We start from the raw sequence: 25065 nt of genomic DNA, 5'->3' as shown, positions 1-25065 counted from the left end.
AGCAGGCAGAGACAGATTGCCCAGGCTCCAGTCTTTGAAGGGTTCCGAGGCCCATCTGGGCAAAGCCCTGAACAAGCTGGTGTGACCTCACGGCTGTCTCTTCTTGGAGTGTGGGTGCATGAGAGACATCCTAACATAACTTTCAGCCTAAAAACAAGTGACATTTCAATAACATAAAATTTTCCAGAAAAAGAGTTCTGATCAGATTTAGTAGCTAACCTTCCAGGTTTTGACAAAAGATATCATCTGATATCTGTGCTCCCACAAGCTGACAGAGACTTCTAAAAAGGTTCTAAAGGACTGCTAGCAATATTTTGGCTATTCTAATAATGAATTATGATAATTTCTTAATTAAAATATCATCAGGACAGACTTGGAGGATACAATGACATATGAAATATTTGTTATGTTATAATTTGATCACTTAATATTATTTAAGAGTCAAAATCATAAGCATAAGAAGCAAAAATTAACAAGGTTGATTCCATGCTGAGGCTAGTTTCATGTAATGTGAGTAATTCATTTGATACATATATGGATAAGAGAATGGAACGATTTATAGGAAAACTGGGATTAGAAGCCAAATGATTGATAGGACCTGCAGGATGGCTGGAAGGCAGCCTATTCACCTCCCAGTTCAGTTTCACCACACATTGTTTACAACAGTCAGAAATTGCACTGTTCTTCCTGAAGATCTTTTGTTCTCTTTGCATCAATCACACACCATGCCAAAAAAGATTGCTTCTTTGCCATCCACCCACCCAGCACTGTGCCAGCCTGTTGCTGAAAAAACACTAGTATTCACATATTTATCGAATTGTTACTTTTCCATAGGTTTTTAATCTTCCTGCCTGTTCATTTTGACACTGCAAAAATTAATGGAGCATTTAACCAGTTCCAGGTTGTGGAACTTTGATGACCACTTATGAAATGTCTTTACTTACTGAAACATTTCCCCACAAATATTGAAAGAGTAGCACAGAGGTATGGAAATCTCTCCCTGAAAATATTTGCTCATGCGAGTGTTTTTAGAGGCTTCTGCATGTCCTGTGCAACATGCCTTACTTTCATGAGAGGACTTCTCTTAAACAAGCCTGAGGCACAGCTTTTTCAACAAAAAGAAATAAAGCATTTCATTATAGAATAAGTCTAAGGAAGATTCTCTAATATCAATAGAGCCTATTTTTAAATTACTAGAGAATCATTTTGCTGCCACTTTAAGTATGCTTTGTCTGAGATGTCAGAAGGAAATAAGAGCAGAGGCTGTTGTGTGGGAAATTCATGGAAACATCTCAACAGCTCCCATCAAACCTGCATTTTTATAGCAAGACTTTCTACACTTGATCTTACTGGGTGGAGGTGCCCTAACTCTTTTTACTTAGAAAATATTAGAGGATTCTGAAACCTTCCCAATGTCTCAAGGTGAAACTAAATTATCATGAACTGAAAAGTCCGGGTTAACTGGATCAAAAAACAACCAAACAAACAACACAACAAAGCAACAAAACAAACAACAACCAAACAAACAAAACAACAAAACAAACAAAAAACAACCAACCAAACAAAACCCCCAAAAGCAAACAAACACATCCTCCCCCTCCACCACACACACACACACACACAAAAACAAAAACCACCAAAAAGCAAACCATAACCATCAGGCACCCTGTCCTGTTAACACATTAAAACTCAGACTGCATAGAAGAAATGAAAAATCAAATACCTTTTTATCAGGTATCAGGAGGCAAAAATTTGTTTTCTAATAAGCAGAATTTATCTCTAAGGAAAATCATTAAGAGATTGATAAATGATCACTGGATACAGGTTATTTCATTTCTATTTTAAAAGCAAGATCCCGGATGAAACTGAGAAAAGAAGGTACTCAAGAGGTTTCTGAAGACCAAAGAACTTCTGAGAAGGGTTGAGTGGTGCTCTGAACAGGGATGCTGTAGCTGACCTAGGGAAATAATTTTACTTGAAGGTCATCATTGTAGACCTTGTAATAATGACATTCTAGAGGTTTGAATTCCAGAATGGAAAGTAAACAAGAAAAAAGTAAACATATATATATATATATATATATATATATATATATATATATATTGCAGCTGCTTGGAAAAATGTGCCTACTTTTGGGTAATTTACATATTGCATAACCTTGCCAAGCTATTAAGTAGCAAGATAACTTCTAGATCATACATTATTTCCCTCCACTGCTTCAATGACAAATAAAGGAAGGTAAATCACCTTGCTTACCACATGCCTATGTCAATTGCCTTATACAAGTCAAGGTACACTTAATTTGAACTTGCAGGTAAGATTAATATTTCTGCCACTAAACAAACAAACAAACAAAACCAAATCCCAACCCCGAAAAAAAGTAAAAACCAAAAACAAACAAACAAAAAAACCCTCCAACCTTCCCCTCAAAATTGAGGAAATAAGATCACTTTGCATGTATGTTATGTAGGTGTTTTCATTCCACTAAACAATGCAGTAATCAGTTAAGGATGACAAATAAAACATGAAGCAAAGTTTTATTCTGAATGAAGGCTCTCTCTCTATTTGGCTGAGTGCACACTCAGTCAGGTGTAATTCCCAAATAAATCAGGAAGAGAAAACAATATTTACTGGACCACACAGCTGAAACAAAGGAAGTGCTGGCTTTAAGCTGAGCTGACAAGACCCACAAAAAGAAACGTGGTCACACTTTTCTAGGACACTATTAGGCTTATTCCCCTTTAAAGTTAATTCACGTCAAATTTTATAGTCTTTTGAGACTGCAATCAGGTCCTACACTTGGAAGGGAGGGACATGAAAAGAACGACTAGGTTGAAAATGTCACCCAAACTTTTAGCTGTGAATCAAACACAAGTTAAGTCCAAAGATTTAGTGGTTTTTATTTAATTCTAAACATTGATTCAGTAAATACAGATAAAATATATGGTTCAGCAACAGATGTGAAAGAACACTAACCCTAGACTTCACTGACATTTCATGTTTCTGACAAATCTGAGTCCGTCTGTTGTTATTGATTAGCTGCTCACTAAGTCTCAAAACCCACATTTCTGCTCTGGTTGTTTTGTTACACACTCCCCCTCCCTTTTCATCTCTGCTTTATTTCTTCTAGAGTAGCAGTGTGACATGCTATGCTATACTGTCTATTGACTTTTTGCATTTCTTATCAGCAGAAAAACAATCTACTGTTTTACACCGCTGGGTTCTTCATGCTTTGGGCCTCAGCAGCACAAAAATGATGCTCTGCCTCCTTACAGAGCTGCAGCTTGTCAGGGTGGGAATTCCTTTATCGATCCATGTATTTTGAAGTACATTTGCAGTCTTCCCTGTTGCAACAGTTGCGTGACTCTAGGCAAGATAGCATTCATCTCTAAAGTAGCTCCATTAAGAGGAAATTCACCACCATCTAAGCATTTTAAATATTCTCCTAGCATTTTAACATCTAACAGATTAGTTTGTTTTTTATCCTGAGCTTTCAGCATGAAGCATTTTCTATTTCCCAAATAAATTAATAAACATAAGGATTTGCATGCCTTAATTTTTTTAAAAATTACTTTTATTTGTATCATAATTGTTTGTTTGCAAAGACAATATTTTCCTGGATTTATACTCCCTCAGAATAAACCAATACCTACTGACTTTAAGCTTTCACAAATTTCAGCCAAAGATGACATAACAAAGGGACTTTGTAGAAAAAGCAGAAGTTCACAGCAATTTTTATTTTTTTAAGCGACAACATTCAATTACACATCTTGAATTTTATGGATACTAGTGTACTGTAAGGAATTTTTCTCGCCACTGATACTTTACATGATATTTACTTGAGAAGGACAGCAAAATAGGTTTAAACATATAGTTTACCTCTGACACTGAGAGATTCTTCTGAATCTTCCTTTTTTACTACCTCTTCCTTCCAATAGATCAACATGCAAAATATCTCTCTCTTTCTGCACATATGTATATATAAACACACATTAATTAATTATCTCTATGATACATATGCCCTCCCAATAGATTCATTAGGATTTAGCCTATGATTGCTAATTCTTATCTGCTATTTGATATTAATTGTGCTTTATATGCAGATATTTTGCTGTTGTGATAACTTAGGAGAGGTCAAAAGAGGAACACAAGAAAAGAGCAGCTAAGAGAAAATTTGAGTTACTGAAAGAAAGGGAGATTATGTTTTTTCTGCTTATGCTGGGCCTAATAGAAAAACATCAACTCATAGAAGCCATAATTAAAAGAAAACTTTTATTATGCTTTTTGAAATAACATTACAAAAGGAGTATCAGAATAAAATGTGCAAAATTACAGAATCATGATCAGGAGTTCCACATTATTTCCTTTTTTTTTTTTTTTTTAAGGAGTTAACTATGAGACATACTTGAAGCAATCCTTTTAAGATTAGCCAAAAAATATAATTCCCCTTGGAATATGCAAGATGGTCTAATAAAAAAAAAAATTATTTTGTTTTCAATTATTTCCAAACAAACTATAACCCCCTACCCCCAAAATTCATAGGTAAAAACATGACGTTAACTTGAATGAAAATTCATTGTGTTTGACTGTTTCTTCACTGACCTGCGGTATTCCTCTGAAAGCTTCATTCTCACAGATATTCTTTCAGTAATTCCTTGCAGAGATAAATTTCGATAAGAAGGTGTGAGAATAAATTGGAAGAAAGTCACATAATTGCTCCAGGGTTTGGAACTGGCTTTTCTTCTTCTCCGCAAGTTGAATTTTGATGTTCTTCTCTCATCAGTTCAAGTCCATTACAGCAAGCAGGGCATGTTCTCCTTTGTGTACAGCCTGTAAGCATCTCATATAATACCTGCATGTCTCAGAAAATTGGAAGTAACACACACGTCTACTTGAGATAAACTGGGTGGATGCTGATGAAGGGAAATAACTTGAAAAACAGAAGTTCCTGCTTCAAGGTTTTCTCTGTTTTACTGAGCTTTACCAAGAACTGTTGTTGCCTCATGTTTTTTCTTTCAAACTGCTCAAGCAGCCTTATGTCCAGCGATTCTCTAGTGACAGCACGCAACTGTGGATTACAGGAGAGTGTCTCTTGGCAGATACAGAATCAGCACATGAAGAGTCCTGTAAATTAAAACAAATAACATTTTTTTTAGACAATTAAATCCCATTTATTCACATTTTAATTTTTTTTCTATTTAATATTTACAAATTTATATAAAAGATGCTGCTTGCTGCATACAGACAGAACTTACTTCTGAAGCCAGGAGAAGTCTTCACCAGTAAGGACCAGGATCGTGCGCTCTGCCTGGCTACTTCAGAGAACACAGAAGGGCAAAGAGCATCTCCAAGGTAGATGCTGAAAATGGATTTAAGATGAAGCTGATTACTAATAATAACCCCTTAAAGTACTTTCAAGCAGTTCAAGGGATTTGGAGTATAAGCTAGTGCTGGTTTCATCTGGGGTAGAGTTAATTTTCTTCGCAGTGGCTAAAACAGGACTTTGGTTTGGTTTTGTGCTGAACAGACAGTTGACAACAGAGAGATATTTTTGTTATTTCTGAGCAGGATTTACACAGAGCCAAGGCCTTTTCTGCTTTTTGTACTGCCATGCCAGTGAAGACGTTTGGGTACATGAGAGGCTGGGAGGAGATACATATGGGACATGTAACCTTAACTGACCAAAAGGATATCCCAGACCTAATGACATCATGCTCATTATATAAAGTGTGGGAGGAAAAAGACGAAGGGGAGAATGCTCGGAATGATGTTGTTTCTCTTCCCAAATCACTGTTGCACATGATGGGGCCCTGCCTTCCTGGAGATGTCTGAGCACCTGCCTGCCCTTAGGAAGCACTGAATTAAATAATTGTTTTGTTTTGTTTGTGTGAATGGCTTTTGCTTATTAGCAGCTTTTATCTCAACCCATGAGTTTTCTAGCGTTTACTCTTATGAGTCTGTCCCTGATCCTGCTGGTGGAGGAGTAAGGGACCAGCTGTGTGGTGCTTGGCTGCTGGCTGGGGTGAAATGACAACAAAGCTCCTTATCATATTCTTCCAGAAAAAATAAAACCCAAAATGATTTATTTACAGCCTACCACTTGAGATAGACTCTCATAATATACTCTGAATTTATATATTTCTTTCATATTTACCATTTGTAATGCATATAGCAGATGGTCACTGAAATTATTTCTTCTTGATTTTTTTGCACAAAATATAATGTTTCTCTCTCCCTCTGTGTCTTGTAGGGAGAGTGAATGAGAGGTTTTGGCCTAAGAATTGAATGTCTTTCCAGAAATAGTTCTGAGATAGCAAAGTAACATCACTCATTAAAAAAAGGTGATACAAAAAGTATCAACAGTGAAATCATAGTGCTGGATGAATCTTCCTGAATTTTTTTTTTATTTTTTCTTTTGCCTCAGGCCTGCCTAAGCTTGGTTTTCAGGATATAACAATTATTTTCTTGTTAAAATTTACCTCAAGTCTTTATAGAGCGAAATTATATAATTGTTTTATATAATTATGTAATTGTTTTGATAAAACAAACTATTACAAGTTCCCCTCAACTTCTTTAGATAGCAAAGTTCCTTTTGGACTAGTCAAGTTATTGCTGCCAATCAAACTAACTGTCACTGAAGGCCCCTACTTAAGTACTTCAAATCAAGAGATTGTGTGTGACCCAATTTAGACTACCAACTGTAGCCTTTAAGGCAATCTCAGGACTTACAAGGCAGCTAAATTCAAGGCAGCAATGACTCACTGCTTAAGAGTCAGCAAACACATTCTGGTTTGGTAACGTGAATTAAAGTGGGCATGATATCAAATATAGAACCCAATCAGCAGTGCATGGCATCACTTGCATCAGTAAAATGTAGCTGAAGTAAGTAGGAATGTGATCCTCTTCTCTATGCAACATCCTTACAGAACTGCGTCGTGTTCTGATTTAACTGGTTAAGTTCAGTGAAAACACTACTTCTTCAACCTCTTTAGCATGCATTCTTACTTGCAACTTAGTAGAAATATGTTGAAGTAAAAATATTCATAGAGCAGAAGGGATTTCATGCATGGATCTTGGAAAAAAACCCACAAATGTGTGTTCTGGTATCTTTTCCATCCATCTTATTTTTAATGTAATTTATATGTCATACATTTATGATAAAGACACATTATCTCAGCAGTTTATGGGTGATCTTTGAGCAATGAATTCTAGTAACGTGGCTTGAAATCAGCCTCATGAGAAATCAAAGCAAATGCTCACTCTCACGGTCACACAAGCAAAATATATTAGCTAAAAATAAGGATGAAAAGAAAGCAAATGTTTACCTAGACTATAAACGTAGGTGGTTAAGATGAAATATGCTTTGAAATAATTCTAAAAAGGCTAATAATAACACTTTTCTTTTAAAATTCTGACATGCAATGTTTAATTATCCTGTATGAAACTTCAGATGTACTTTAGCTAAAATACATATGAAAATGCTATTCCAAATTGAGTCACTTATCAGTACTTAGGAACAGCACATCACAGGCCCCATAAGTTTTGAATTTGTCTACCTGAATTATTCACATGAAAAAGTATCGGATTTCTTTTAAATATTACTGTACAAAGCAATTGGAAAATGTTCATTTCACCTCAGACTTCCAAATCTCACACATTTTGTTAAAACTGCATGACCTGCCTCTAAATAAAATATTCTCCTTCAAGTCAGCCTATGTGTTAAAAGTCAAGATTGCATCTTAGTTGAGCAATACATTTATAATATGTTGAGTTCTGGGCCAACAAAACTCAAAAAGTCTGTCCAAAGGTCTGAGCTCAGGGAAGGGTTAGAAAGATAGTAAGAAGATCTAAGAGGAGAGATCAAGAGCTCATTTATTCTGACAGAGATTTCAGGAGACAGTCACAACTGCCTACTTGAGCAGGAAAGATATAAATAAGAGCAAGAAGTATTAGAAAGCACAATAGTCAAAGCATACCTTTGGAAGAACTTTTTTCACTAGAACAATAGTGTACAGCTGAAACAGACATTGTGAAATGTTAATCTTTCCAAGACTCAGATGGAGAAAAAACACAAGGAGGTGGTGCAGTGTCTGGAAGTGCCCTGTTTTGACAGGCCAGTGAAACTAGAGGACTCCAGCATTCGTATGATTATAGGAGGTAAGGTCATTCTATTTGTTTATTACTAGACCTCTGCTGGGGTACACAAAACAGAGAGTACTTTAGACCTTATTAGCATTAGAGATGTGACAAACAAAATGCCTTGGTAAGATCTAACAGAACTTTAAGGATTAAATCAAGACTGCAAGAAGATTCAATCAGATGGGTTTACCGGAAAAAGAAAATTACTTCAGACTTCTGCAAGCAAGAGACGTGTAAAATGTATAACTTTGTTTATGTGACCTTTAACCTAAGAATTGTAGTAAAACGTTTCTAGTCTCCCTAAAATAGTATACAAATGTTTGTATCCCACAATAAAATTGGATTCTTTGGCCACTTCAAAGTCTTCCCTGTCTTTCTTCATCACTGATAGACTTCCATTACTTGTGTCTAATGTTACAAAAAAAAACATTAAATAATTGTCTGGGTTTTATGGAAGTTTTTTAATGTCTGAATTAAGCACAAACAATGAAGAAAAAATATGAAAATCCTTACAGATCCACAAGCTTGAAAAACCAGGAATATGGATATTTCTTCCTAATTCAATATAATTTTTCAAAATAACAACACTTTAAACTTATATTAATGATTCTTTTTATACTAGGTAGCCAAAAGAAACTGTAGATATTTACTGTAGAAGGTTGACAGCAGATTGCATTTCAAAAGGGAAAAGAACACTGTATATTTGAAAAAAAAATTTATATAAATAGTGTTATTTCATTATGATAAATGTCATTTCATCAGCCTTGATATGATTTTTTATTATCTAACTATTATTAGGTAGAAAGTAATTATAATGTTGATAGTTTTCCCTTGTTAAATAACTTGCAGCTATTAAGACAAGAAAACCTATGTCTCTTATTGGATAAATTTCTTTTTAAAATATGCATATTTGAAAAAGGTATTCATACTATATATATATCTTTCTGCTCTTTCTATATTGCAATAAATTTACTTCTGTTTTCTCTTTGTTGGGTCAAATTGAATAGAGGCTTAGCTATGTGTTTTGAGTTTTTAATTTTAATGATAAACTTAATTCTGTAGTTAGAAAAGTCAGCTTTTATCTTTTCAAGAAAGAGAAACATGGGCTTTAGCTTGAATTTTTCTGCAGACAAAAATGTATAGTCTATATTTCAGCATAACTGGCAAGAAAATTAATTGAAAAAAAAGAGTTCTTGTAACTTTGGCACAACATGCATAGTATTTCACTCATGTATATTTAATATACATGTGTTTCAGTAGCTTTGAATTTTTGCAGTATTTTACTGTATTCATTTTTCTGCTTTGAAAAGAAAGGAGTCAACTTATCATTGATTAATTATGCTACAGGGCATAAACTTGGTTTGAGCTACAAATTATTGATTTGAAACCTGTTGGTGGATATGAAGCAGTTTGTGTATTTATAATTCAAGAAGTTTTGCTGTGTTGCTATTGTAGCTGTTCTTTTTTTTTTTAAATTTAGAAATTGATTTTGAATTCGTAAATGCAGCAGTTTGTTGTAAACCTGCCCATACAATACAGAGTACCAGGGAGCATACAAATGGAGTTGTTACAATTAAAGGTAAGCAGGTATTATTCTGAGACTCAAAGAAGGAAGAAAGGAATTCCTTGAACAGAATGAGAATAAAAAGTTATTTTAACAAGCACCTTGGAAAGACTTGCAATTGAATCAAAACATTAAGAACAACCTTTATCTTGTTAACTAACTGAAGAATCACAGAATTGCAAAATTATTGAGGTTGAAAGGGAGCTCTGGAGGTTATGTGGTCCAACCCTCCTGCTCCAGCACAGCCACCCAAAGTGAGCTGCTGACTTGTTCAGATGGCTTTTGAATACCTCCAAGGGTAGAGATTCCACAACGTTTCTGGGCTCTCTGTGCCAGTGTTCAGTCATACCCACAGTGACAAAATGCTTTCTGATGTTCAGAGGGAACCTCCTGTGCTTCAGTTTATGCCACTGGCTCTGGTCCTGCCACTGGGCAACACTGAAAGAGACTGGGTCTGTCCTCTTTGCACCCTCCTTTCAAGTATTTATATACATTAATAACATCCTCCTGAGCTTTCTCTTCCCAGCCTGAACAGTGCCAGCTCTCTCAGCCTTTCCTCACCGGAGAGATGCTCCAGACCTCAATCACCTCAGTGAGTCTTTACTGGATTCTTTCCTTTATGTCTGACACTTGCACTGTGCACCCAGAACTGGACACAGCACTGTAGGTGTGGCCTCACCATGGCTGACCAGAGGGGAAAGATCGCCTCCCTTGATTTGCTGGCAATACTTTGTGTAAAGCAGCCTGAGACAAAATTAGCCTTCTTGAGAGCAAGGGCATTTTGCTGACACATGAACAACTTGGTATCTCACAGGACCCCTATGTCCTTTTCTGCAAAACCAAAGGCTTTAAGTCAAAAGACAATAAAAGGTTTGATTAATGTTGTCAATGTTTTACAGGCTTTTTTTTGTTGTTGGTTTTTTTTTTTTTTTAACAGATTTTGAAAAACTTGATGTCATGTATTTTTATGCAGCTAGGCCAGGATTTTAGGGGACTGTGTTCTAAGTGATGTTGTGAACTTGGTAGCTTTACTGGCATGATTATTCTCTAAAATTCTAACATAATTTTTAAGATTCCTCTCTGCCTTAAAATGAAAAAACAATATCCATTTCATTCTTTTTCCTATCAGTTAAAGGGGAAAGTATAACTAATCTTCCATCTCTTCAGTTACTTTTAAAATTTATTTCTCTCAGCAACCTCAGTATAACAAAGGAATCTATTGAAATTTCATGTTTCTTGTGCATTGCCAGACACAGAGACCCTAAAAATGGAATATACATTTTATTCCTAAAAATATTTACAAAAAGAAAAGAAGAAACATACTTAGTAATGTCAAGAATAAAAACGTAAGAAAAGACATGTATTTGAATAATCATCTCAATCTGACACTGTTTCTTGTTCTTTTATTCTGAAAGAAAGTTCTGGTTATGCATGATCTTTGGTTCTCCCGTTGTGCATCTTCATTTCTCCACATTTCTATTTTTAGGTTTTCTCATTTTATACTTTCTTTAGCAACTTGGAAACTCATCTCTCAACCACATCTTCCTGCAGACCTCCCGCAATGTACTTCCTTTCAAGTCCCCAGAGCCCACAATACATTTTATCCCACAAGAAAACAAGAACAAAATGTTACCAGTCTGTGTTTTTACAGCCAATTTGCTATAATCACTTTCCTTTGTATTGTATAACAGAAAGTACAGTACATCATCTTCAAGAACAGAGACACTTCGTCTCAACTATTTTTAACAGATTTCTGGTTTTGCTCTCTTTTCAACTTCTTTTCTGTAACTCCCCTGCTATCTTTCTCACACCAGTTTCTGGTTTGACAATAAACACTGGATTTTTAAACCTTGTGGTCAACATCAATTGTGTCAATGAATTGTTGAGCCTGGATGGCAGGGTTTTTTACATTTATTAGAGATTTAAAAATATATGTAACCAGATACACAGCATGCAATATATGTAAAATACTGAAGTTACTCTAAGCTTGCATTTTTTTACTGAATTACATGCTAAGATTTTATTCTCTTTAGCCATCTTCCTATTTTTACATTTACAACTTTTTAAATATTGAGTAAATAAAAAAATACACTCCCTTGTCATTTGAGTAACAATGATAAAAAAGAATATGCAGTTCTCAATTGGAAAATTTTCATAACTTAAAAAAGCATAAATGAAAGTTTTTTGAGAGAAACAGTCCTCCAACATTGCCTACTTTCTTGAAGAAATAAACTTTTTCTTCCTTTAAGGAAATTTTATCTCTTTCCCATACACTTTCAACAGAATTATTGAGCAAATTTTTCCCTCATCTTTGTTTCTTGTATAGTTTCAGTGATCAATTGTCACCCATCACAAAACTGAATCTATTTTTTGCACTTTAGAAGATCTTCATCAGTGTCAACTCATTTTTTAACTTGTAAAGGCAGCTAATAGATTCACAGAAAACCCACTCTGCAAATTTATCTTGGGAGGCAAACTTATACAAATCTCTAAGGGTTTTGGTTTGAGTTTTTTGGGTTTTTTCTAGAAAGGTTAATCATGCAGCTACTCTCCTTTACAGCATTCTGATGAACTAAAGAAATGCTGACTTATAACACAAGATTTAGGAAAGGGCAGGGAGTTTTTCTTTATGAGGTTGTTAGGATCACATTTTATTACTACACATAAATGTTGAATAATGCTTGAATTACAGTGAGCACATGCAAATGGGAAACTAGAAACTGTCTCTATAAGGCTGAAAAACATAAATGATGGGCAACAGCTATACTGTGCCTAGTTTTAATTTTTATCTCAGACTTGATGACATTTGAAAAAAAATGAAGATTTTTCTTATTACTCTGTTATTTTTACAGTTTCCATTTCTTCCAGCCTTCCTCATTACTAAAATATCAACCAGCAATGGATAAAACTGGAGACACCAAGACTAAAAATGGATTTTCTTTGTCAAGAAAAGTTGGTAGATGATTATTGAACTCACTCAGAAGAAAGCTGAACAAGACGTAAATACCCACTGAAGACGAACTACTCTTTTAAGAGACCACAAATGAAAACCACACAGAATCTTACATACCATGGCAACTAGTGCTTTCCATTGTAAAAGTAAAAGCAAAAAGACAAGTACAATAATTAAAAATTACAGATGGGACACATGACTAGGTTAAAAAAAAATAATTTAACAAATACATTAAGTTCCTCTTCCTGATAGCCATATGTTAGTCCAGCCACAGGTACCATGAAGCATGACTATTGCCTTTAATTCTACTCAGTTGTGAGTGACAGGTTTCCCATATCCCATTTTGTGAGCTGCTTCCTGCAAATGCACGACAATCATTATTATAAGCTTCCACTGGTAATGTAAATTTGGGACATGGGATGAAAGATCTTTGAAAGAGATTTGTTTTATAAGTTTGGTATACAAAGTGTTGAAAAAGTGAGCTTGTATAACAAAAAAAATTATAGTTGGTTTACCAAGAAGACGTTAGCAATGGATGGAAAATAAATATGATGGTCATTTAGAATGATGTATATTTTACTTCAGTTACGTCCAAAGTAGTCATGTACATTAAGAAGTGATCTGTCACTCCTTGTAAGTGTCTGCTCCTCTGAAATAATTTTCAGGAGAGTCTAGCCCAATACACTGCAGTTTTTTAAAGTCAGACAGTCCATAGTCCTGTCTTAGATGGCTTTTCACTGGCTTCCTTAGCTTTCTAGAAATGTATTATGTATGCATCAACAATATCTTTTCTATGTCAAGCACTGTTGGGTCTCAGTCTATTCCAGATTTTTTATTTGAAAAAATCATGTCAACTTGCACTTGAAGCTGTTTACATGCAGCTCCAGTAAAGCCATATTTTCTCCTTCTGGAGGCAAATAATACACTTTCAAAAAGTGCTAATTACTGTAAGAGTGTCATTGAAAATATGACAGTCTATATTTATACTCAAATACCATGTTTACAGTTTGACTTTTTTAAAATTTATATTCTTAGAACTAAGTTCACCCTCCCTTTCACTTCTTCCCCCACATACATTCACCCAGAACTAATAAGAAATGAATCAGCTTACTGTAATGCAATATAAAGTTCTGCACACATTATATCCTATTCTTTCAGCTAGTGCCAAGACAAGGCTAAATCTTTTTAGAGCATGTAGCTTTAAAATACAGCCATCTAAAAGAGGTTTACTGCAAACTCTACAGAAAGTGACTCTTAGATTTACTAGATACTAAACTTCTCATAGTTTTCACCTATATGCTTCACTTGTATATTGCTGTGGTCTAGAAATTTATGAGCAAAGGCTGATGTGGTTCCAGAATGGGACTGGTGTAATGCTGGTGTATGTACACACTCCACTGAGCTGAGTCCTGCTTTTAGAGATTAAATGAAGCATGTAGGAAAAACAAAGGTTTTATGTTATTGCTCTTGGCATTTGATATAATAAGATGCAATATGGCAAGACTGCAGTATTGGAATGGTTTCATGAGTCAGAAGTGACGTAAAAACAGCACAGATTGAGCAATATTGCAGTATGGTTATTCTTACATTGTATATTGTAAGTGCAATTCTTGCAATTTATCTCAAACTGTGGTGTGCAACCAGTATGTTTTTAGGGTTAAAACCAGTACAAGCTCTAACACAAGTTTGTTGCTGGTCTGCATTGACATTATCACAACTTAAATCTGCTCCTTACATAAACTGACTAAGTTCTGACACAGTACCCTCCCAAAGAGAACATTCTTTAGTAATATACTGTATTGCATATAAGATATATTCAGCCTTTTACAGGTGTGTAGACACTAGCTGCAAGGAACAATTGATTGGTTATTTATTTATTTATTTACCCCTCAAACTGTTGAAATAATGTAATAATTATATGAATTCCATACTAGGTGGCCTTCTTGTTCCTAGGGGGCCTGGAACATTATGAATGAATCTGGACCAAGCTGTTCTTCGTAAATACTATCGTGGCCCAAGGTGAGAGTTTGGAGAAACTCCTGATATTCCTTCCGTTTGAGTTGTGGTCATAGCAGTTAAGCTTGGAGAACCAGCCTTTCACATTAACACTATGTAAAAAAGGCTGTGTAATGTACAGTTGTGGACTCACCTCACTAGGAATGCAGCCGTTCAACAAGATGTCCATACATTGAAAGACAATTTCAATTGGAATTCAAGTTAAATTTCAGCAAAAGTTGTGAGTCAGAAAAATAGTTTCATGGTGCAAAAGACCAGTCCAGCTTGGATACCAACACTGTAATTTCATACAATGAGCTAAGGAATGCTTACTTATGTTTGACCTATACATTATGACATGGGCAAGAGACTGAGAGGACCTGACTATGGGCATAGACATCCATAATTCTACGACTGGACCTGACAGACCCCTGGAAAGCTGAGACAATTCCTTCAACTGCTGCCAAAATACTGAAGAGTGCTTGTTGGAGGTTATTCTTAATCTGCAAGAACATGGTTCTCACCTCCCCATTACCCACAGTAATTTGCAAGACTGTTTCTCCCACTCAACAGCACCTTGCAGACGATCGTCTTTCCCTCTCACAGGAATATCTGTGATATTCTCACAGGAATATCACAGACAGAAATAGAGTCTTGCATATTATAATAGCATATTTAAAAGCTGTTTATGCAGTGCATATATAAATGGAGCAAAGATTCCCATACTCATACCAACGTGTTATTTTTTCCCCATTTATATATATACACTGTTTTAAACTCTATGGCCAATGTGTAAAAAAAAATGAAAGCAATTCTACATACTGCAGAATTGTTCATGCAAAAGACCAAATTATTACAAAGGGACTTTGTGAAGTAGCAAGAAAACACAGTTCTTGACTTCTGCACTCTCTGCATGCATGCACAGTTGAATAGCAAAAGGGTTCAGCAGCATCAAAATTCACTATGGACTGAGCAAAATATTACACAATCTATAAAATTTTCACTGGTGTGATGGTTTAAATTATCCTACAATCTCATGAATAGTGATGTAGGAAGTAAAGGATAATGTTCATGCGTTGCCAGTATACATAGATTTTATTTTTCCCATTGGCTTGTAAGTTCTAACTCTTTTTCTCACCATAACAAATGCAAAGATTAAAGTGCAATGAGAATAATTTTCTGGAGAAGGGGATGGAAAGGGAAATAAAATATACTGAAGGATCCTATCTAGTTTTCAAAAAGCCTAATTTTATGTTCAAGGAAAGAGATACAAGAGAAAAAGCACGGAAATAAATGACTGAAATGATGGCAGCAATTAAGAAAGAAATATGTTCAGAAAGGGATTCCTACAAGAAAATGTGGCACTAGAAGACAGCTATTTCAACCTTGTGTGAAGAAAGGTTAAGACTTACAAGAACTTCAGCCACTGATTTTATACAAAATACTTCCTCTGTCCTCCATAAAAATTGACAGTCTACAATAATGGTAGTGAGTTTATGATCACATTATAGATTGAAGTCAGTGAAGAGAGAAAAAGTGTTGCAGTTCTCCTAACTTAAACTGACTCAACCAAGTCCACTACAATACTATTCCATCATTATTAAAATTCAGATTCTGCATACAATGAACAGTGAACACATGAATTTTTAATGCAGTTGTCTTTTGTTTTTTGGATTTTCATTGTGTTTTGGGGTTGTTTGTTTTGGGTTTTTTTAATATATTTTTTATTTTTACTTTTTTTTCCCTGGGGTGCTGCTGCTGCTGTTGCCCTAGATTCACAATTTCTAGTCACCAGTGTTCAAATTAGACCAAAGGAGCAGCTCTAACAAAAATAGCATGATCTGTAGCCTTGTCTTAAGGAGTGGAATTAAGGCAAAAACATAAAAGTAATTTTAACCCTTCCATAGCTTTTCATTTTTACTGCTGAACAAATATGAAAACAATTTCTTAATGTGATTGAGATGTCACTTTTGCATTAGTTTATGTAAGATAAGACCATTACTTTTTTTCCTGAAAAAGATGTGTCTTTTGGGTTACTGACCAGGTAGAGGAGGGAAAAGTGCTTGAAGAATAATGCAAAGACTTTCATTAAATTAATGTCAGCATTTTTCTAGAATAAAAGAAGATGCACAAAAAAACCTCCAAAACTTATGCAACCATGGCTATCACCCAAAACCAGGAGATACTTTGACTCCTAAAAATCAGTCAATGTTTATTCCAGAAGGGTATGCAAATGCTAAAGTTGTTTTTTGCATAACCATAAAAAACCACAATATAAAATACTTCTCAGCAAGCATGGCAGAAGTTCTGTGCAACATAAAAATTGAATAATTGCCTCTAAAAAGGAGGTTGAATTTATTTCACTATTTTCACTCTCTGCCTCTAATAGTTTTATATTTGTACTTATGTTTTTCTGCCAATATCCCCCAAAGTGACTGATTAAGAAACCTATTCTAAAAATATTTGTAGAACATCTAATGAAGGAAAATATGACCCACAAAGTCCACTCCTAATACAGGGGGAGGAAAAAAGTGAAATGTCACTGAAAGTTAGCAAAGAAAGATTTTTTTGTACAGCAAGAGGGTGTTTTCAAATTACAGAACTGTTTAAACAAAAATCTTTGTGATGTTACTTGTTTTTCCTAGTTCTTAAATGTTTTGTTAGCTAAAAGATTGACTCCAGCAGAACAAGGTGTGGTTCATAACCAGGTAAATGGGATGTTAGACACATTCTCAGCAAATTGCTGTAAAATTACTAATGTTGCAGCAGCATGACACATGAAAATGAAAAAATAAAAGAAAATCACAGTTTGGCAATAGGAATGGGCAAGTTAATTTCTTCCTGCATTGTTGGTACTGCAGAATCACTATCATCTGCAGAGTACAGAAAGATTTTAAACAGATGTTCTGATTGACACAAAAGAAAGAAACAAACACCACACTTTATCTCTTCTAAAGTATTTAAAATATGGAAAAGATTAAATGAAAGAAACACTTACTAGAAATGCTTTTTTTGTCAATTCATTGCACTAGACAATTTGGAAAATTAAGTAATTCTTGCCCCCAGATTTTGTCTTGTATATTTACATATCATTTGTTTCTCCCTTTGACATAATGTAAGATGTCATTGAGCATGAGATTAATCAAAAACTGATCAGATAGCAAAATCGGAGAACAAGTCAAGTCTTCTGAATTCATCCTATCCCCCCAAAAAATCACTTGCTTTCTTCATGGTTTTTGAGCCTTTTTCTCTTTCCATTTGTTTACTATTAGATTTCTTGGGACCTCTTGCTGAGAGTCTTGAGAGACCTGATCTCACACATCTGATTTCTGTGTAGCAACTATTCCCATCTGTATTAGTAATGGTTAAAATTATATCAATATTGGCTTCTATTTATAATATATTTTAAGTTCTGTGACAATTACACTGTGCTATTATCTTTAGTCTTTACTACCAACACCCAAACAAGTCCTGACAGTGACCAAGCTCACTGAGCATGCACTGCTAAACAATTATATTATAGCCATGCTGGGAATGGTTTAAGATTAAGCCCTTCAGACTTCCCAGCACAATTAATTCCCATTACTACACAGAAATTACAATTTCCTTTACCACATTATTTGCTATATAGATTGTATCAGATACTGTAATCAGGGTATTTTTTTCTATTTTTTATTCCTCCAAAGAAAGAAAGGAGACAGATCAAGAAAGCAGAAGTAGGTATAGAGGAAAGCAATGTTCATGGGTTTTGAGAGTGACAGAATATAATTTAAAACACATAGAACAGTGTGAAAGCAAGATAGAATGAGGCTTTAAGGTCTGAACCACGAATGTCCCCTGACACCCAGCTGGTTTCACTGCAGTGCCGGGGATTTGTGGCATGTATTGGCTCCAGGTCTGCCAAGTTCTTCCAGCCATCCTGTCATGTTTAGCGAGATCACTCATGTGTGCAAGGTCTTGCAGAAACAGATCCGAGCAGGGAAAGGTGATGCAGAAGAAATGTGTCATGAAGTAACCGCATCATAGCAGGACCAATTTTGACTTAAGTCATATTTTAACTTCAGTACTTGAGTTAAAACAATATTTATCTCTCTTCACTGCACCTTATGTGTTTTCCCCAGCTTTCCACTCAACACTTGAATGCAGAAAAAGATGCAGCTCAAAGACTGTATTATGTACCTTCTTGTAGTAGCTGTTCAAAAAGATTAAACTTTTTTTTTTTGTTTTTTTCCAGCCTCATTTTTATTCACTTCCTAAGCATCAAACACAAAAATAAGAATTTATCTGAAAACAGATGGATGTAAAGGTGTGTTGGATGGGAGCTGTCAGTCCAGTTCAGCATCTCCTTGGTGAGCCATGTGTTACTGTAATTCTTGTAAAGAATAGCAGTAAAACCATAAGACATGCAGTCATAGTTTTCAAATATTTTATTTTGAAAAGCTACTGCTACATATGTCAGTTTTCATTTAGCAAACATTGTAGCAATCTATAAATATTGATATTTAATTATTTTACTGAATCATAGAAAAGATAGAGGTATTTTCAGGTGAAGCTTTTGTTGTGAGAGATATAGCGGAGCTAACAGCATATTTATAGCTTTGCAGCTTTTCCTTTCAAGAGAAAGAAAACATAGCCTTAAATTTAAACCCCAAATTTAAATTATAGACTTGAGAGTTTGCAATCCAAGAAATCCATAGGAGTTCTACTTCCCTGACCAGGGACTGAAAGAGGTGGAAAAAAACTAAAAAATTAAATCTGAAAATAATGGGTTTTCATTTTGAGTTTCAGACCTTTTCATTCAGTTACTCCTTTTTTTGTTTGCAAGAATGTTTCACTGAACTTCCATGGCAATTAAGAAATACAGAAGATGTTCTTAAAAACTATTTAGTTTGTACTAAAATACATATATTTGTTTTTTACAACAGAAGTGATTTTTTTAAAACCAACCTACTGAAGTTAGCTTATTAAGAAGAAAATATATTTCAGCATTTATCATTTACAAGATTTTGTTTGTGCATTTTACATCATAACAAATTGCTTGCTTGCTTACAATTTAAATTTGAGCTCTTTAGGAAACCTGTACACTTTTTTCTTCATAGCAGCATTTGAACAATATCACCATGCACAATCTTTTCTCTGCTTGTCAGCCTCTGAGCAAAGCTGAATTCCCAATTAATTTTCTGAAATTTATGTGTCTAATGGTTTCACAACACTGTAGTCTCTTTGAAGAAAATAAAGTTGACTAGACAGCATTTTGGTGCATCACAAGACTGAAATCATTGCAATCAGGAAGAAATATGACTGCGACACAGCAGGCACAGACAAATTATATTTCATTTCATTTACTGTGTCAGATATGACTGCAAAATGAAAATTCACTATTCTTAAAAGGAAAAATTTAAAAATAAAGGAAGGCATCACTATATGAAAGATTCTAAATGTTTCATGTCTGCATATAAAACACTTTTTGTTACAGAAAAAATAGTCTAACTGAGCATTTCTGACCAGGCTTGTTAGTATAAACCAACATTTTTAAGGCTTACATCAAGACACTATTTATGCTGTCTCATTAACTGCAGCCTGGGGAAAACAAGCTTTGAAAGACCATGTACCAAACCTAGACCCAATACACATGAAAAATTATTTTTAAAACAGAAAAATAGAATCATTCTCAAAGTTGATGCAGTACATACCCTGAATATTTTGCAGCATCTGTACAAGAAGCTTAAAAATAATTATGATTAACTAGAGAGATTTCTTTGCATGTACAAATAAAAAAAATCCCATTTAATGCCAACAGTGCTCCTTATTCTATTCGAAAACTTAATTTCTACTAAATAATAAGTATTTCCATTTAAAAAATGGGAACATAACACTTCCTGTGTATGCAGTGCATGTGGGTATAGCTATATGTTGTTGTGTACACTTTTTTCCAGAGGAAAAAAAAATACTCATAAAAATATACCACTGTTCACACACTCACCCACAAACACACAGATGGAAAATACACACAGGTCACTAGTGAACAGGGTACCACAACTATTTATAAATAAAAATATATGTATGCATATATAATTGTATACTCCCAGAGAGTGTATTTAGACTATTCTTATCAGAGGATCTCAGCTGGTTTTGGGTGTACAGAACATTAAATTCTTGCTCAGAGTAGAAAGTATACATCTCAAAGATACGTGCTATATCACCATATCTACACAAATTGCATGTTGACATTAAATACAATTGTGTTGAACATCAAATGTCTTAACAACAGGTTAATCAAATGCAAAATAAATGTTAAGCATTCCAGAAAAATCAAAATCACTAATCTCTCCACAATTACAAAAAAAAAGAAGTTAAAATAATTAAAGATAAAAGTATTTTATATATCTCCATTAGAGGTATCAAAATAAACCCCAAATCAAATCTATTTTAAACACACATTTATTGTGAAATAATTCATTCACAAAAGTTAGTCTTGATGCTAATTCTACCCACACATAATAATATAGTGTTTAAATAAAAAAATGTCCAAATGTGAATCATATTAGTTGTGATGAAAGAGTGATTAAACTGTTTCAACTTTAATAATTAAACTTCTAAAAATTGCTTAAAACATTGTTTTCAAACAAAAGTGAGGAAAGAACAGACTGAAGAGGTAAGATTTAGTGATACTCTTTGTATTAAAGAGATCAATGAAAAGTGAAGGCAATGTGAGGCCATTTCAGTAAGTCAAATGCTTCTCTTTCTCTTTCTCTTTCTCTTTCTCTTTCTCTTTCTCTTTCTCTTTCTCTTTCTCTTTCTCTTTCTCTTTCTCTTTCTCTTTCTCTTTCTCTTTCTCTCCCTTCTTTCCTCATTCTCTTTCCTTCTCTCTTTTCATTTCCCTTTTCCTTTTTTCTTTTTCTTTCTCTCTGTTTCTTTTTTGGGGGAGTCGGGGTTGTTTAGGTTTGAATTATTTTTTGTTTTGTTTTATAGAGATTAATGACACAGATTTCTTTCTAACTTGCATAACGTTTCGTTTTATGGATTAAAACCAGCATTCCATTGGTTAGCACAATCCCAGTGCTTATATAAAAGGGATCAAGGAACTAGTTTTTCCTGAATATAAGAGAAGCATCAATGTCAAAAAATCCCTGCATTCTTTTCCTGACTGTTCTCTGGATGACTTTGCAATACTGAATTATTTACATCTTGACAAAGGCTGTGATATAATTCCAGAAGTTTTACAAGAGGATCTCTCCAAAATTTTCCACCTCAGTCAACAAGACATATGATATTCCCTGAGCATAACAGTTTTACTGCCAAAAAATAAAATATGTTTCTGCTTACTGCCAACCCACCTGACTTTACCTAAGTAAATTCCTTGCCAAATCCATCAGCCTTTCCACCCTCAACCCTAAATCCATTCATTCTTGCTCAATTTAATATGCATTCTTTTACCTACCAATTCATGAAACATCATTTGATAGACCTAAAATATACTAAAGTGGTATGACTTGGGAGTGGGGCAGGGGGCATTAGTTATATGAAGGTTGATCTCATTTGAAGTAATCACTATAAATTCAGAGAATAAGACCTCATTAGGTCTGAATGAATTTCTCCTGACTGCCAGCAATTGGTGCAGAAGAAATGCATGGGTGTACAAGTGCCAATACATTGGAAGTAGGTAAGGTCTCCCACAGAATGCAGGGAAACACAACCAGCAGCTACCAAAAAGCCACATTGAATAATTGCATCTATGAAATTCAAAGACCTGGTCTCCTCAAAAGGAACACCCTAAAACTTTCAAAATAAAAAATCACCTTTATGCTTGTCTGGTATATTCTAAGAACCTACAATGAAAGCAGCTTTGTTTTGATCATTAGTGAAGATAAAGTAAACAAGAAGTTTTTAACTACAGATTCTTGCCATATTCTAAAATTAAAATTTCTAGATAGGCAGGACAAATTCAAAACCCCCTTTACTTTTATTTTCATGTCTATTTAGTTTAAAATCATGGGACTACTCAGAAGACTGATACTACTGCGTAGGAAGCGAGAGCAACCAAACACAAATGGTGGGAAAATAAACTTAAGAGTATAAGATCCTAGTACAGCCAGCTATTGCTATTTAAAAACCTGGTTACAGAATCAACTTGATTACTTAGTCTGTCTTGTTACCTTACCTACAAATTGTAGGGAAGGAAATAAAACTCTGAAACTTGAAATATGTAGAAAAGATGGAGAATTTTGTAAGGGGCAAACTTAAATCCATCCTACTCCACCTATATGTAAGCACTTTATTAAAGTAGCAAGCTCTCCATACAGCCAGCCAAAGGTGGTAGATGCCTTCAAAGCAGGCAATGTATTGAAGCATGTGTGTGATGCTGTGAATCCCAACCCCAAAGAAAGTCACCTCTCTTCAGTGACTACACCTAGAAATTCAAAGCACCTGCTCTACCTGGAGAAGATGACATAAATAACTTCTCACTAATAACTCCTTGAGAATTGATGGTTCCTCCTGTTCTAAGAGTTTGACGAGAAACAAAGACCAAAACAAACAAACAAATAAGAGATTTTATTTCAGGAAATTTCAAAACAGTCTGAATTTATTTAATGACTCCAAATCATAGCTCTCCACTTGGCTAGCATACAAAATGCATAATAACAGTTTAAAATTTACCCCTAGTGTAGCGAAGCCATTTGCCCTATCTTCAAGCCATTGAAGCAATTGTTAGAGGGCTTTCTCAAATTCATGCATAATTTTGTTTCTAGAAGGTAACATTGAAGTATGATTATTTATGATACTAATTTGTCAGAGAGAATGTCTTATATCATCTTTCAACTATAGTATATCCAGACAGACAGGTACTGAGATTATGAGCTGAAATTTATCTGGGTGTCTATGCACATTCCCAGTCCATACGCATTTTGTATGACTCATTATTCATAATGCTCCTACATATTATACAGGTAATTATAAATTCATTTTCTTTTCACGTCCTCTGTGGATGTGAACACTTTGACTGATATTCTCAACACTGCATTTATCTCTTTCTCAGAGTAATGACAGATGAAAAGAAATTACCTATTCTAACAATATGCTTATTAATTTTTTTGCCAGAATTCATTTTTACTGCTTTTCCAAGCTCCCCTGGTATCATGTGTTTTCCTCATTTCTTAATGTTCCAGTATTTCATTTCCTGCATAAAATACTTATAAGTGGATTAGAAAGCAAGCATTAACGATGCAGTATATACTGTATTTCAGATGATGAAATGTTAGCAAAAACAGGACTGATGCTCCAAGGTGCATTTTTATACTTTGTAATGATATTTGTTCTTTTACAGAGATACCTGAACAAAACACTTAAAGAAAAACTATGGAGCTCCTTGAAAAATTTTGCTGCTTGGAAAAAGCTGCACTTTTCATGAGATTTTTTCATTAAGTCTGTGGGAAAATAATACACAAACAGATAATTTTTCAGGAAAGGTGATTTTCATCTTTCCTTGCCATACATTTTGTTGTAACCCAGAAATTACCATAATGAATTTTTGATCCCATCTTCCAGTCTTGACTAAGATCAAGTAGGAGTCATTCAGATACTCATGTTTTAAAAATATATGTTAAGTATGGAATAATCTGTCATTAATATAGAGAAATACTATGTAATTAATAATATATAATTAATCTACATTACATTGTCTTGGACAACTAATCAAAAGACAATTGAGGCAGAAATACAGCAACGTTTTAAAAATACATGACAAAATAACATATAATATGTAAGTTTGTCCAAATCTGTTTAAAAACTGGTATCGTGCATGTTCACATACTCTTGTCTATACAATTTGCAATCTATTTTCAAGGCAATATAATGCATTTTATTAAATTTGAAGAGATACAATACACAATCTTGAAGGCTATACTTGACAATATATTTCTGATCTGAAAAACATACTAAGTTTTGTTCAAGTTGAAAGTCATGCCCCCCATTGAGCCAGGAAAGAGCAACATGAAAAATGATCTTTTGTACATGTATATTATGGTTGTATACAACTTTTTCTACAATAAAGACTCTACTATACACAATGCTCATTAAATGAGTATCCAGTACTTTCTTTCTTGGAAGTTGCTTAATATAGGGACTTATATTTATTGCGTATTTCGTACCTAATCTCAAGGTACAATTAGTCTTTTCTGGCAGGATTTTAGAGTACTTGTACAACATCGTACAGATAATTGTAGATTACCTGTACAACACAGTGTTTGAAAAGAGTGCCTCCTTTTCCTTTGCACATGTAAAGGAAAAGATTCAATGAGGTTAGATTTCAGTGAAGATCTGCCTTGACAAAAGAGACATATTGAAGTAAAAGACTTCTTTCAACACTGGGTAACAAACTCAAGGTACCTAACTCCTAATTTGAAAAATTGAACAC

General features: G+C 34.4%; 1 protein-coding gene and 1 long non-coding RNA gene across 2 annotated transcripts in view; both read right to left on the bottom strand.

Annotated features, from left to right (window-relative positions):
* Nucleotides 1–25065, bottom strand: part of NALF1 (NALCN channel auxiliary factor 1) — a 433108-nt gene that overhangs the window by 266249 nt on the left and 141794 nt on the right. The window lies entirely within an intron of this gene.
* On the bottom strand, nt 5109–15115 carry LOC135293763 (uncharacterized). The gene is made up of 3 exons (XR_010355860.1): nt 14806–15115; nt 5256–5359; nt 5109–5124 (listed from the first exon to the last, which is right to left on the bottom strand). It is a non-coding gene; the product is annotated as an uncharacterized LOC135293763 (long non-coding RNA).

The sequence above is a fragment of the Passer domesticus genome, chromosome 2, assembly GCF_036417665.1.
Source record: "Passer domesticus isolate bPasDom1 chromosome 2, bPasDom1.hap1, whole genome shotgun sequence".
Taxonomy (NCBI): domain Eukaryota; kingdom Metazoa; phylum Chordata; class Aves; order Passeriformes; family Passeridae; genus Passer; species Passer domesticus.
The sequence above is the reverse complement of the archived record's forward strand: the minus strand, read 5'-3'. Positions and strand labels throughout refer to the sequence as shown.